The sequence below is a fragment of the Aotus nancymaae genome, unplaced genomic scaffold (assembly GCF_030222135.1).
Source record: "Aotus nancymaae isolate 86718 unplaced genomic scaffold, 86718_ANA_hifiasm-v0.15.2.pri h1tg000058l, whole genome shotgun sequence".
Classification (NCBI taxonomy): Eukaryota; Metazoa; Chordata; class Mammalia; order Primates; family Aotidae; genus Aotus; species Aotus nancymaae.
This window is the reverse complement of record NW_026988472.1, coordinates 16,461,783-16,478,248: the sequence shown is the minus strand read 5'-3', so window position 1 is coordinate 16,478,248 and position 16,466 is coordinate 16,461,783. Positions and strand designations below refer to the sequence as shown.

The following is a 16,466-nucleotide window of genomic DNA, read 5'->3' as shown; positions in this document are numbered from 1 at the left end:
CAACAAAACAAACAAACAAACAAAAACCTTTTATCCTAGAATCTAGTGAAAATACCCTTCAAATATGAAGGAGAAACAGAGACTTTCCCAGACAAACAAAAGCTGAGGGATTTCATCAACACTAGAACTGCACTCCAAGAAATACTAAAGGTAGTTCTTGAATCTGAAAGAATAGGACGTTAAGGAGAGATAAGAAATCATCTGAAGGTAGAAAACTCACTGGCAATAGTAAATACAAAGAAAAATAGAGAATATTAAAACACTATAATTGTAAATACAAAGAAAAATAGAGAATATTATAACACTATAATTGTGGTATATAAACTCATATTTTGAGTAGAAAGACTAAATGATGAACTAATAAAAATAATAACTACAATTTTTCAAGACATAGTACAATAAAATATAAATAGAAACAACAAAAGTTTAAAAGCAGAGGGATAAAATTAAAGTGTAGAATTTTTATCAGTTTTCTCTGTTACTTTGGTTGTTTGTTTACAAAGTCAGTCTTCAGTTGTTATCAGTTCAAAATAATGGTTATAAGATATTATTTGCAAGCCTCATGGTAACCTCAAATAAAAAAAATTACAACAGATACACAAAAAATAAAAATCAGGAAATTAAAACATACCACCAGAGAAAATCACCTTCTCTATAAGAAAGACAGGAAAGAAGGAAAGGAAGAGAATACCACAAAACAGTCAGAAAACAAATCATAAAATGGCAGGAGTAAGTTCTTACTCATCAGTAATAACACTGAATCTCAATGGACTAAACTCTCCAATCAAAATCCATAGAGTAGATGAATGAGTTTTTTTTTCAAAAAGACCCAAAGATCTGTTGCCTACAAGAAATATAATTCATTTATAAAGACACACATAGACTGAAAATAAAGGGATGGAAGAAGACGCCTCATGCAAATAGAAACCAAAAAGAAAGCAGGAGTAGCTCTACTTAGACAAAATATATTTCAACAGAAAAACTGTAAAAAGAGACAAAGAAAGACATTATATAATGATAAAGGGGTCAATTCAGCAAGAGAATATTATAATTTTAAACATATATACATCCAACACTGGAGCACCCAAATATATAAAAAAAAATATTAGAGCTAAAGAGATAGATAGACCCCAATACAATAATAGCTGGAGACTTCAGAACCATACTTTCAGCATAGAAAAGATCATCCAGACAGAAAATCAACAAGGGAATCTCTGACTTAATCTACATTAAAGACCAAATTGATCTAATAGATATTTACAGAACATTTCATCCAATGACTGCAGAATATACATTCTTTTCCTTAGCATATGGATTATTCTTAAAGGTAGACCATATGTTATACCACAAAACAAGTCTCAAAACCTTCAAAAATAATATCAAGCGTATTCTGTGATCACAATGGGATAAAACTAGAAATGAAAAACAAGAAGAATTTAGATGATACAAACACATGGAAATTTTAAAAATATGCTCCTAAATGATCAGTGGCTTGATGAAGAAATTAAGAGAGGCATTGAAAAATTTATTGAAATGAATGACAATGGAAACACAACTTACCAAAACCTATGGAATACGGCAAAAAATGGTACTTACAGGGAAGCTTATAGCTGTAAGTGCCTACATCAAAAAAGAAGAAAAGCTTCAAATAAGAAACCTAACAGTACATCTTAAAGAAGTAGAAAAATAGAAGCAAACCAAACCCAAAATTAGTAGAAGAAAAGAAATAATAAAAATCAGAGCAGAAATAAATAAAATTGAAACAAAAACAATAAAAAATATCAACAAAAAAGTTGTTTTTTTGAAAAGATAAAGTTGACAAACTTTTATCCAGATTAACTAGGAAGAAAAGAAAGACCCAAATAAGTAAAATCAGAGATGAAAAAGGACACATTGCAACCAATACAGTATAAATGCAAATGATTATTAGATACTACCATGAGCTTCTAATAATAGAACAAGTTGGAAACCCTAAAAGAAATGTATAAATTTCTAGACACATACAACCTACCAAGATTGAACCATGAAGAACTCCAAAACCTGAACAGACCAATAACATACACTGGAGAAAAGACAGTCTCTTCAATAAATGGTGCTGGGAAAACTCCATATCGATATGCAAAAGAATGAAATTAGACCTCTATCTCTTGCCATATACAAAAATCAAACCAAGATTGATTAAATGTTTAAATCTAAGTCCTCAGAATATAAAACTACTATAAAAAAACATTGGGGGAAACTGTCCCATACATTGGACTGCGCAAAAATTTCTTGGGTAATACCCCACAAGCACAGGCACCCAAAGCAAAAATGGACAAATGAGATCACATCAAGTTAAAAAGCCTCTGCACAGTGAAAGAAACAATGGACAAAGTGAAGAAAAAACCCACAGAATGGGAGAAAATATTTGCAAACTACCCATTTGACAAGAGATTAAGTAACCAGAATATATGAGGAACTCAAACAACTCTACAAGAAAATATCTAATGATCCAATTAAAAAACGGGCAAAAGATTTGAATAGACATTTCTCAAAAGAAGACATAAAATGGCAAACAGGAATATGAAAAGGTGCTCAACATCATTGATATTCAGAGAAATGCAGCTCAAAACTACAATGAGATATCATTTCATCCCAGTTAAAATTTTTCCAAAAGACAAACAAGAACAAATGCTGATGGGGATGTGGAGAAAAGAGAACCCTTAAGCACTGCTGGTAGGAATATTAAAATAGTATAACCACTGTGGAGAACAGTTTTAATGTTCCTCAAAAAACTAATAACAGAACTACCATGTGATTCAAGAATGCCATTGCTAGGTATATACTCCCCCAAAAAGAAATCAGTATGTTAAAGATATACGTGCACTCTCATGTTTATTGCAGCACTAGTCATAATAGCCAAGACATGGAAGCAACCTAAGTGCCCATCAAAAAATGAATTGATAAAGAAAATGTGGTACATGTATCAAATGGAGTACTATTCAGCCATAAAGAAGAATGAGATTATGTCATTTGCAGCAACATGAATAGAACTGGAGGTCATTATGTTGCATAAATAAGCGAAGCACACAAAGACAAACATCACATGTTCTCCCTTATTTGTGGGATCTAAAAATCAAAACAATTGAATTCATGGACATAGAGAGTAAAAAGGATGATTACTAGAGGCTAGAGGCTGGAAATGTTAGCAGAGTGGGTTGCAGGGAGGTGGGGATGGTTAACAGGTAGAATAGAATTCAATAGAATGAATAAAATTCAATATTTGACAGCACAACAGAGTGACTTCAGTCAACAATAATTTATTGTACATTCAAAAATAACTAAAAGAATCTAATTTGATTGTTGGTGACAAAAAGAAAGGATAAGTGCTTCAGGTGATGGAAACCCCATTTACCCTGATGTGATTTTTACACATTGTGTGCCTGTATCAAAATATCTCATATAACCTGCAAATATATACATCTATTTTGTACCCATAAAAATCAAACATAAAAAATTAAAAAAAATTTGCTCCTACAACATAACCCAAATCTATCCACTTTTTTCCATCTCCAGTAGAGACACCCTTCACAGACACTATCATAGAACAAATCACCATGTTTTGTCCTCTGTTCTATTGTAATAATCTCCCAACTGGACTTACTCCTTCCATTACTGGTCCTGTTACACTGTCAGATTGCTTTTTGTAAAAAACGTAAATCATATTGTGTTTACCTTCAGCTGAACCCCTTCTATGAATTTCCAATGTACTTAAAATAAAATCCCAATTGTTTGTCATAATATTTATGAGCCAACAAGAACTGTTTCTAGCTCACCAAACTCTACCCACACAAACCCTTCTAGCCACACAAACCCTTTGACCTTTGATCATCCTAAATTTCTTCCAAACTTTGGACTTTTGCATTTGTTATTCCCTCTACCTAGAACTCTCAGTTCTAGAGTTTCAAATGGACGGTTCTTTCTCATCACTCAGGCCTCAAAACAAATGTCACCTTCTTAGCACAGCTTTGTCATACATGCAATGTAAAGTAGTCAGCTCTCCCCTCTTGCCTGCTTAAATCACCATCACATTACTGTTATATTTTCTTCATCTCTGTTGTAATTTATTTTGTTCATTTACTTGTTGACCTATTTTTTTGCCTGTTTCTCTTTTCTAGAATGTAATCTCTATAAAGGCAGGAGCTGAATCATGTCCCCCACAATATGTTCAGTGCCTAGAAAAGTGGCTTGGTACATAATAGTCATTCGCTATTATTTTTTTGAATGATTATCAAGGATTTCTGTTGTTAAATAATTACACTCCCTATGAATTGGGTAGATTCAGTCTCATAAGATTACCAGTCAAAAATTTTAATGTACCATTATTTAATATATCAGTCTTTAAATTGCTCCTTAAACTCTTCTTTACCTTTAGATTTCGGCTTTTGCCCTTTTACAAGGATGATGCTATGCTGATTTTGAGGGACCTAGCAAAGGTTACAATGTCATAATAACTTCCCAGATATATTCTGAAAAGCAATGTACTTTTCAGTGTGCAAAATGATTTGGATGAAATCATATTTAAGGTTTAAATGCCTCTATTTACCACTAACATAAAATATTTACTTAGCTCTCTTTAGAAAAAAACAAGATCTGTGTCTCTCTACACAGACACACACACACACACACAGACACACAGAGAGAGACACACACAGACACACAGAGACACACACACACACACACTTTCAAAATAGCTATTTTTTAAGGTCATATACATTCCAGAAAACAGCTTTATTTGACGGTAATAGCCACTTATTAGAAAAAGATCTATTTGTTTCTAAAGGATTACCTTTTTGTCTTCCAGAAATATATGTCAGTAACCACTGGAGCATAGAGAAATCTTTACTTTCTTGATTTTTTTCACTGCTCTATTTTATGTCATTTGCTGGGGAGGTTGAGATAACTGTAGGTGAAAGTACACATTTATAAAAGAACCCTGCTGAGCCTATGTGGAAAGATTCGTAATGGCTAAAAATTGCAGACTGCTCAGTTAATTGATTTTTTCTATCTAGAGAATAGCCATTCCTTTATTTTCACTGTAGTTGACATATAATAGACTGATCTCAAGGTGCACAATTGAACTCTCTCCAGTTGTGAGAACATGTGCTTTTAAGTGGAATGCTTGGTACCAATTTAATAGAGAAAATTATATGGGCTGACATTAACCCTTCCTATTTGTTCATGTGGGTATGTTATTATTCTCTTGGCTTAAAGTTGACCCAGAAGACAAATACCAAATGGACAATAAATAAGTGTATTTATGTAGAGTACCACATGCCTTTTTTCTCATTATATGTGGATTCTTTTTTCTTCTTAGGATTGGAAATAAGCTATTTTTTGATCCTATTTCTAAGGGGTGTGGATAATATTCTTCTTTCAAACTAATCATTATATACACCATGCACTTTTATGAAACTGTGAATCTTTACAAACATTAATTATCAGAGCTCCACTATGAAGCAACAAAGGTTGACCTCACAAATCAGATATTCTCTTTCCTTGTTGCCAGGACACTACATAAAGTTGCCTGAGCTGGAGTCTAAGAGAGCTGTCCTTTTATATTGTAGCTTCCCTAAAGGGTAGTTAACAAGCAGTTTATGAAGAAAACATCCCATTTATTTCTGAGGTAGTTGGACTCTATCGACAGTTCTGAACTAAAATTCCACTGCAACAGTATCATATGTTAATTACAATCAATGCATTAGTTATAAGTAAAGCAAGTTTGGCCTAGCTATTTCATCTTTGGGAGTTTCAGTTCAAGTGGACTTTTCAGATGAGAAGTTCAACTTAAATGAGAATGAAGAGTTTCCAATTCTCCTGGCTTGTATCATCAGGAGATTAAGATTAATGATTGACATTTTATTCATGAAGTGTGTCAATAATTAATTGTTTTATATCTTTCCAAAACACTTGTGTAGGTATTAAAGGAAAAATATTGTATATTTTGCAGGAAGCACAATTCTTTCAAATTCTAAAAAAATAAAGATTTTTCTGTGTATTAAACAACTCTTCTCTGCTATAAAGTAAAAGGATAATAGGGAATATAAAATTTTATCTGCATTCATGGAATATATTAAAATACCCATTGAAATTCCTGGTGGCTGGTGTTCCCTTCAAAAGTACATACTTCAACTTATTTTCTATTTATTTTTTGGGGAAGACACATTTTAATTAACATAATAAACCTGAAATGTGATTATCAACAGAAAGAAGGAAAAATCACCTACTCTTCAGATACTAAACATATCAGTTAGCCTTTGCTGTATAGCAAACTACCCCAAAGCTTGGTAATTCAGACAACAATTTAATGAGCAAGCAATTCTGGGGATTGGCACTTTAGATTATGCTCATCTGAGCAGTTCTTCTTGCCTTTGCTGGGGTCATTCGTGCATTTGTGATCAGCTGCTGAGTTGCCTGGGGGATGGCTTTTTTCAGATGACCTCATATTAGACAGCTCATTCCTCCTCTGTGTGGGCTGTTATGCTGCAACAGGCTGCTAAGCAATGATCCAAGAGGTTAAGCACAAGCATGCAAGTCCTCTTGAGGTCTAGCCTTGTAACTAACATAACATCATTTTAGTGGCATTCTGTTGGTAAAAACAAATCCTAAGACCAGGGGGTAAGGCTTGATGTATTAGTTCATTCTCTAATTGCTATACAGAACTACCTTATACTGGGTAATTTATAAAGAAAAGAAGTTGTCGTCAATGTGCTATGACTATTAGAAAAAAAAGAAAAGAGGTTTAGTTGGGTCACAGTTCTGCAGTCTATACAAGAAGCAAAGCAGAGGAAGCCTTAGGAAACTTTCAATCATGGAAGAAAGTGAAAGGGAAGCAGGAACATCCTACATGGCTGGAGCAGAAGGAAGAGAGAGAATGGAGAGGTGCTACACACTTTTAAACAACTAGATCTCATGAGACCTCAATCATTATCAAGAGAACAGCAAGGGGGAAATCTGCCCCCATGATCCAGTCACCTGCCAGCAGGCCCCTTCTCCAACACTGCTAATTACAATTCAACATAAGATTTGGGGAGGGACAGAAATCCAAATCATATCACCTGGTAAATCACACACAAAAAGAGAAGATTCAGAGATGCTAAAGCAAATATCCTAACCCCCAAGAATAGGTCTCAGTGGAGCTCAGATCCTAATGTCCTTCAGGTGTGAACATATACAAATAACTTTCCTTGCTGTGATCTCATGCTCAAAATGCAAACTTCTGATTGAATGTGCTTTTTCATGTAGTATGCTGAGAATTTCCTGGTCAATAGATTCAAGTAGAATTTATTTTTCTTATTACAAATGGGTAAATTGGCACTCAGCTCCACTTACCTCATTTCTGACCATCTTTTTTTTGCTTTCTTTCCCTCCTATTAAATAAAGTACCTTCTTTCTTTCTCTAAGCTCTGTTCTATGGTACCCAGATAATAGATATGTTGTTTGGTTTCAGCACAGGCTCCATATAATTGTCTCCTTCTTTTTCCTTTGGAGGCAAGGGCTGAGCTGCAGCATGGCCACCATCATGTTGACCCTAAAAGGAGCCACAATGGTTCTAAACATCTAGGTCTGATCACCTGGACCCACAGAGGCTCTGCCTTCTCCAGTGACCGTTTAGTGGGATCAGATGGGGTGTTAGTGCCTCATGGGTTCGATTTTGACCAATGAGATTGAAGGAAGAAAGGAAATGTTCAATAAATTGCTTGTCCATCCTCTCTTTCCAACACAACCAGATGGTTCAGAGAAGCAGTGATTCCACATATCCTTTATAAAGATACCCTATGTGACCAGCCAGGTTTTCTGTACACCTGTGAATGCCTTGGTAGTGTATCACTTTGTATTGATGTTTGCTCCTTTCTTGACTAAAATCCCCTTTCCCTTCATTCTTGGTTCACTGAGATTGCACTCTCTCCAAAAAGCAAGCATGTAAGCTGTGTATCATGCCTTCATGCTCTGTTTCATAGGGAACTCAGAATAAAATGAAACACGGAAGACAGTAACTGTTCATGCATTTGTTAACTACTAAGTAAACATGGAATTACGGAATTTGTTTGTTTTGAGTTTTGACCAACAAATAAATAATGGCCTTATTTCGGAATAACCCTGACAAACTGGGGCATGTTGTTTTGCTGAGGCATAACTCTTCTTGTCCCATGCTTTGGGACAGGTTGGTGGAGTCACTTAGCTAGAGAGTGGCAGCACACTGCCTACAGCAAAGCCAGTTTCGATAAATTATGCTTTGTGTCGGATTTTTTAAATACTTATAAAAGAAGAACTTTTTTCTTTTGCTGATACACTGTGATGACAGAAACTCTTTTTGAAATTATAATGGCCTGTAAATATATATATATATATATATATATATATATGTAAACCTAGGGATGAACTCCCTGTGCTATTATCCCTTTTGCAACTATAAAATCTAAATTAAAAGTTGAATTTATCACATCACACAGCTAATAAAATTTCAATAAATCATGTTAATTTTATATAGAAAATAATTTATTGCTGAAGCTATACTAGTGCTCACCATTGATATTACATATACAAATATGATAGTGTGCCATATGATGATTTGATTATCTCACTGTTTTCTCTGTTTAAACAATTTTAATACCTTTTATCATGTGTTAATTCTGCTGCTGTCTTTTTCCATTAGCCCAAAATAATTAAGGTAGAACATTCCTACAAAACATAGTAGTTTTCAGGATAAGACATCCAACTCTTATGTGAGTAACTTAAGTTAAATTCAATAATTTCATAGTTCAATGCTTTTTTAAAGCAAAAGTCTAGGGATTCTTTCCCTCGTAACTGTTTAAGGAAATCAGTGTTTGCCCAATAGTAGGTGCTAAAAGTTCCCATTTGTGGCATTAGGTGGCGCTAACAAGAGCAAAGCGATGTGCTTACCAGCATATTAAAATGTAAATGCTGTTGCTTCATGATCCTTTTGTGCAACATGGTCACCTAAACGCAAGGGTAAGCATGCACATTCAAATAAAGTAATGCTCAGTCATAAAATGGTCATCCAACAATGAGATGAAGACAAAAGGAAAAGGAAAAAATGGGAGATGTGAAGAATGGACAACATTAAACCCTGTAGAATGTGTGACCTCAAAGATGTCTCTACTCCAGGCTGTCTCCCAGCTGCAAGGTAGGGGATGGGTAACCCACATTGAGTAGGGAAGAGAATGGGACAGGGAGTCCAGGGCCTGTGTCCCAGAGCTGAGAAGCCGGAGCCCCACATGTGCACCTTGGTGACTTCACTATGTGACTTCACATCCCATTTGGGACAGGCCATGTGGGAAACCCTAATCGTGCTTTTGCTGCAAATCTGGAAAAGACATAGTTGTAGGGCACCTCCAGTGTCCTGCTGCTGCTTGGCCCAGTTTTGTTTGCGGGTGTTTTGCTGCTAGAAATAGCCCTTGCATTACCCTAATCTGTATTTGTGTGTTGTGCTGGTTTCCTGGAGATTGTCACCACCTGCCAAAGGTGGGTGCGTTAAAAAACACCACTGTTTCTGGGGCTTGGTAGTGTCTCATAAGTTCAAGCATACCCCTGGCCCAGGTCACTGTCACTGTCTGTTGAAGAAAAAGCAGTTCTAGGTGCAAGCAAGGACCACCTTTTGTAGCTGTCACTGTCCTGACCTTGTGAAAAGAGTCCACCCTCCTTGGGGCACCCCATGGATAACACAGTAACAGAGGTTCCAGAGAGGGTGGGTGCAGCTGTCGGTCTCTTCATAATTGGCACAGACTATTTTGGATATTTCTAGGTAGGCAGTTTCTTTGCATGTTTTCAGAGAGGTTAATTGATTTCAGGGTTATATATCAGGCCTTTAGTTTGGGTCTTATTTTAGTGGTTGTTTGGGGGCCCAAGGGAGAGAAATGAGCAGTGGTTGGGACTTTTCTGTGTGCTCCTGTGGGTGGGTTCTTTTGCTTTTGTTTTCATTTAGCATTCTTCCCCCTCCATAAGCCAAAGTCATTTCCTGTGGTTTCCACTGTGTGGACAGTGCTCAAGCACGGTGCTTGCCAAAAAGATTAGGGGCTGGATGAGCCCCAGGTCACAGACAAGATTAAGCAGATAAACTGTTCTTCTGGTTCCTGTCCAACCTCAGAGGGGCAAAAGCCCTCCCCAGGAAGGAGAAGAGTGTTCAAAAGCCAGACTTTTGGAGAAGAGGCAGCTGGGCAGGGCTGAAAGCCTTCAGTATAAACTGCAGAGAAGCAGCCATTTCCCCTACTATGGGCTGAGGCGACTCCAGCTAGGCACCCTGGGTCAGACTGAAGCCAGCAATGTCAGCTGCCCCTTTTGACCTGCTGGCAATGCCACAGGTGCTAGAGAAGATGGAGGATCCCTGTGCCAGGAGCCAACTTGGCCTTCCTAAAGAGCAGTGCCCCAGTGAAGAGAGAAGCAAGAAATAAAGTTCCTTGTAGGTCCTCTGTCAAAAAAAGTTTAAAATAAAAAATTAGATGGCCATCCACATAATAGAGAACATGCTACTCTTATTAATTTTAAATATAATTGGAATAAAAATCCATACTCTTAAAAAGAATCTTGTAATAAGCTCGTGGACACAAAACACTTTCCATGGACTCCTGGAAAGATGAAGTCCACCACTGGGGAGACATGCTCTAGGGTAGTGGTTTTTAATTTATTTGTCATCTCTTTGTAAATCAGGTTAAAAAACCATTGGTTTTATCCTAGCAAAATTTACATGTGTGCACAAACAATATTTTGAATATAGTTTCAGTAAGTTTATGAACATCCTGATGGCAATCCAAGGACTAGCATAATTACATTATTTCATTGAATTCTTCCAATTATCGTGGTAAGTAGTATCCTGTAGAGAATTCTCAGAATAGCATAATTATGCTCCCTTTTGTATGTTAATTGATTTTTCTCCAAGATTCCCTTAGGATACTTTTTTCTTAATCTTCAAATATCAGTAACTTTACCAGTTACTTTCCCTAAGAAACAGCCTAATTTGCTCTTCAGAGTCAAACAAGACTTTTACTTCAAAAACACTTTCTTCTACTAAATCTTTGAATGCCTTTTTCCATCTTTTCTGTTTTTCTTTTCTTTCATCTGAATTTCATATCTAATGATCTTTTTATAATTTTATATCTCATTCATTTTAATTTTCATTTTGTGTAATTTTTTTGAAGTTTGACTTCCATGTCACTGATTATGGCATCAAATAGTGTTTATTCTATATATGGTTGAATCCAATGTGACACTTATTTTTGTAAATACTCCATTTAATTCTCATTTATTTTTATTTCTCGTATTTCTCTTCATTGATGTCTTTTTTTCATCTCCTGCTTCACATCTTTTTTTAAACAGCATTGTGATACCTGTACATTTTTTGAAATTCTAGACAAATTTCTTTTCACTTCTTAGCTTTTAAGTCATGCTTATTAAAATACATGCTATTCATTTGCTTTTGAATTATGTTTTTCCTTTCTTAATTTTGTAATTTCTACTCATTGGTCAAGTAGTTTTTCTTTGATTCTTTATCTATGTTTTGAAATTGGACCAGCTATTGATGAAATTAAAGAGCTCCGTTACTAGTGCTGGCCTTCCTAAGAATAAAATTTTTATCTTTCTTACTATTTGGAAGAGTCTCTGTTTCTCATGATCTAACGTAATTTCTAATTGATGCATGTTCAATTTATAATGGAGATGTGACACTTGTAAATATTTGTATAGCAGATATTGTGTTATCATTCATAAAACAGAAGCTGTAAGAAATGCAACAAAAAATAGAGAAAATTACATTAGTATTAATATTAGTAAGTCTTGGTTTACTTGTCCTCATTCATATTACATCAACTATACAGAATTATACAAATATACTGAAAAAATGCCATACTTCAATAAGGTAAAACAAATTGTTATATTTTGAACTCAAATTAACTGATAGAAAAAGTAAGCCAGAAGTGGTGGATCATGCCTGTAATTCTAGCACGTTGGGAGTTTGAGGCAGGTATATAGCTTGAGGCCAGGAGTTTAATACCAAATTAGGCAATAAAATGAGGCCCCATCTCTACAAAAAATAAAAAGTAACTAGGCGTGGTGGTAGACACCTGTACTCCCAGCTCCTCAGGAAGCCAAGGCAGAAGGATCACTTGAGTCAGGGAAGTCAAGGCTGCAGTGAGCTGTGATTGTGCCACTGTACTCCAGCCTGGACAACAGAGTGAGATCATGCCTCAAAAAAAAAAAAAAAAAGAAAGAAAGAAAGAAAACACACACACACACACACACACACACACACACACACACACACAAAATGCAGAAAATATTTTGGCAAGACCGTAGAAGACATAAATAATATGATTCATTATTTATGTCTTTCCAGTAATGAAAATGGTGAATTAAAATTTACCAAAATTCTTTTGAATTTGTCTGTTGCTTCATTTTATTCTGTCACTTTTTGCTTTGTAGACTTGAGGAGTATATTATTAGACATGTACAAAACCAGAATTGTCATATCTTTCTGATGGATTTTTACATCATTACAAAATCTCTCTCTTTCTAGGAATGGTTTTTTGCCCAGAAGTTTACTTTGTCTTATATTAGTCCAGTTACATCAGATTTCTTGTGGTAAGTTGTTGTATGACTATTTCTGTGCTCTTTAAACATTTTTGCATACTTATATCTAAAATGTGTATCTAACAAACAGAATATATTTGAATTCTGTTTTTTATCCAGTCTGATAATTGCTGGAATATTCAAACCATTAACATTTAATGTGATTACTTCCATATTTCGATTTAAATATACCATTATACTTGCTTTTCTACATGTTTCCTGTATTTTATGTTTTTTTCTCCTTTCTTACTTTCTTTGCATTGATTAAATATTCTTTTATTACTCTAGCCTCTATTATTTTCTTTCCCATTTATTAGCTTATTATTCTATTCCCCATTTATTAGCTTATTACTTATACATTTTTACTCTTCTTTTCAAGATTATCTTAGAGATTAAAACATGAATTCTTTATTCATTAGTTGTAATATAAAGTAGATGTTTTCCTACATCTTAGAAAATTCAAGGACCTTTGAACACATAAATTTCAGTTATTCTTTGTGGTAGATTGTATTGTTTCTTTTTTCAGGTTCAACATAAATGAAAATGTAAAAAATACATTTTTATTTCTGTGTTCTGATAAAAGATTGTGTAAGCCTTTGGCTACATGACTTACATTGGTCAAAAGAATGTAAATAGAAGTGACTATATGTGATATGTAAGAAGAAACTTTAGAGCCATTGGATAATTCTTCCATTTCTCTTTTTGTTCTGCTATGAGAATAGAATATCTCAAATAGTGGTTACTTCTACTGTCTGGATTTTGAAATGAAGACAATATATAGAGAGGAACCAAAGCCAACTCAGACCTACTGCAATCAACATAAAATGTGAGAAAACAATAATTGTTGTGATAATGTATTGAGATTTGGGTAACTGTTTGTTACTGTAGCATAGCTTATGGATGCTGACCAAAACACCCCTTCTTTTCTTTTGTGCTATATTAAAATGTATCTTATTTCTAAATGTATGTAAACAGTCTTGGACATTATCGTCACAGCTTTATGCAGTCTGTATTCATTTAAAATTATTTACATGTTTACCTCCTTTTTCTTTTTTTTAGAAAAACTCTTCATTTGTTCTGACTTCTCTGTGTTTCTATCTGGCATCATTTTCCTGTTACATGAAGTAATCTTTTTGGTAATTCTCGTAATGATGTTATGCTGGTGATTAATTTTCTTAGTTTTTGTTTCTGTCAAATCATTTTTTTTTTAAATTTTGTAGAGGCAGAGCGTCACTCTGTCGCCCAGCCTGAAGTGCAGTGGTGTTATCACTGCTCACTGCAGCCTTGAACTGCTGGATTCAAGAGATCCTTCCACCTCAGCCTCCCAAATAGCTGGGAATACAAGCACGCATCACCACTCCCAGATAATATTTTTCTTTTTTCTTTCCTTCTTTCTTTTCTTACCTCTCTCTTTTTTTAATTTTTTTTAATTTTTAATTTTTTGGTAGAAACAGCATCTCACTATGTTGCTCAGGCTGGTCTTGACCTCCTGGGCTCAAGCAATCTTGCTCCCAAAGTGCTGGGATTATAGATGTTAATCACTATGCCCAGCCTTGCTTTGCTTTTGAAGAAGGTTTTCAGTGGTTAGAGAATTCTAGGTTGGCAGTTATTTGAGCATTTTGAAGATTCCATTCCATTGCTTTCTGGTCTCTATCATTTCTGTTGAGAAGTTTGTTAGATGTTATGGGATTTCACCTTTGAAGATAAATATATTTTCCTTCTGATTGGCTGTCAAGATTTTATTTTTGTTTTTGATTTTCAGTAGTTTTACTCTATGTGTCTGCATGTAGTTTTCTTTATGTGTATCTTACCTGTGATTTCCAGTACTTATCAAGTCTGTGGGTTGGTATGTTTCATCGGTGTTGTAAAATGCTCAGTTTTTACATCTAAATATGTTTCTGTTTCCTCTTTTTCTGGGACTCAGATTTTGTATATGCTAGATGTTTTTACTATGCACCATGTACACTATATATACTTCATATTACTTTTTTTAATGTTTTCTATCCTTTTATCTCTTTATGTCTCACTTGTGAGCATGTTATTCTGAACTATATTCTAGTTTTATAAATCTTTCATTAGCTATATCTAATCTTTTAAATGTATTTAATGTGTTCTTAATTTTAGTTATTATAATTTTTCTATTATAAAATTTTCATTGGATTCTTTTTTACTTATAATTTCTAATACCCTACTAGACTCTCTGAACATAAAACAGTTATTTTAAAGTAGTGTTTGGTAATTTTAATATCTGAATCTCCTGGAGGACTATTTATACTGTTTCATTTTTCTCCTTGCTTATCTGCATACCAGTTTTTTATTGTAACTGATCATTGTATATAAAAAACTATAAAGACAATTTGAAGCTCTGGATTATGTTTTCTTCCTTCAGTGAGGATTTAACTTTGTTTTTGCTAGGTAGTTATGGTAGAAATATATCACCTTTACCAATCAGGTATTGAGCTATTTTAAAAAGCTGGATTTCAGTCATTTGAATGAAGGCTAGAGTATTTGTCATTCAGCATTATTTTTAAATTAGAGGTCTTTGAGGAGCCCAACTTAAAGGCCGTGATATTTGTAGCAAAGTCCCTCATTTTTTATAGGCTCTGAACTTTAATCCTTCCCCCAAGCTTCTGAAACTTCCAGAAGCCTTCCTCATCTTTTCAGCTTTTCAGGCACCATCATCTGCTTGTTTTCTTTGCTTCTCAGACACAGTATTTTTCTCAGCTTCCTGACCTCTCAGAAGACAGTTTGGATTTTCAAAGGCCTTGAAGTATATATATTATCTTTCTATTGTGGCTTAAAACAAAATACATTTATTATCTCAGAGTTGCTGTGGGTTAGGGGTCTGGGCCCAGCTTGCCTGGGTGCTCTGTTAAGGGACTCACAAATATGTGATCAAGATGTTATAAAGGCTATATTCTCATCTGGAGGCTTAACTTAAAGAATCTGCTTCCAACCCCATTAGTTAGCAGAATTATTTTCCTTAAGGCTATATGATTGAGGGATCCATATTTCTGCCAACTAGAGGTCATCTTCAGGTCCTAGAGGCCACCTGCTGTTTCCTGCCATGTGACCTTCTCTGTTGGTAGTTTACAACATGGCAGGTTGCTTCTTAAAGGCCAGCATGAAAGTATCTGTCTCCAAACACCTAAGATAGAGTCTTACATAATGTAAACTTATAATGAGAGTGACAGCCATCATCTTTGCTATAAACCATAACCAAATTAGGTTAGTTAAATCTCATTTCCTATTCCATATGCTATTGACTAAAAGCAAGTCAGAAGTCCCATCCATACTTAAGGCCTTGAGGATGGTATGTATCCCTGCAATGCCTCCAAAATGTGGTACTGGTTTTTGTTTATTATTTTTATAGTTAGAGGCAGTTCTAATGGCTTTCACTTAGCCTTTTCTTCCATAATAGCCCTCTCTATATATGTCACAGAACCAATGTGGTGATTCTCCTAGTTACTGAACATGTCTATTCCAGGTATATATTTTTTAAACCAAGAAAGAGACCCTTGATGGGTATGGGTACCCACTGGGACCACTTTGAGTTAGAACTGAGCTGAAATTCCATTGATCACCTGACTTTTTACCTCCATAAGCCCCTACTCTAAGTATGTGGACATCAGTGACATTTTGGATCTTCAGGAATTAGTGTCAATTCAGAGCCAGTATCTAGTAATTCCCCTAAAGACTGATTATCTCCCCTTCCCAAATGTACAGTCACCTGCTAAATAGTAAATGTCTGCAAGCAACTTTGGGGAAGGCTAGTAGGAAGATTAACAGAATAAATTTGTGGCAGTGTATTAGGCTGTTTCCTCAAGGTGACTCAATCTCCCCTT

The 16,466-nt window shown here is 35.0% G+C and overlaps 1 long non-coding RNA gene across 1 annotated transcript in view; it reads left to right on the top strand.

The window, feature by feature from the left end:
• The window catches only part of LOC135269948 (uncharacterized), a 131,742-nt gene that overhangs the window by 109,329 nt on the left and 5,947 nt on the right, over positions 1-16,466 (top strand). The window contains exons 2-3 of the long non-coding RNA XR_010338185.1: positions 12,569-12,633; positions 13,344-13,447. This is a non-coding gene — a long non-coding RNA (uncharacterized LOC135269948). The remainder of the gene's footprint in view (positions 1-12,568; positions 12,634-13,343; positions 13,448-16,466) is intronic.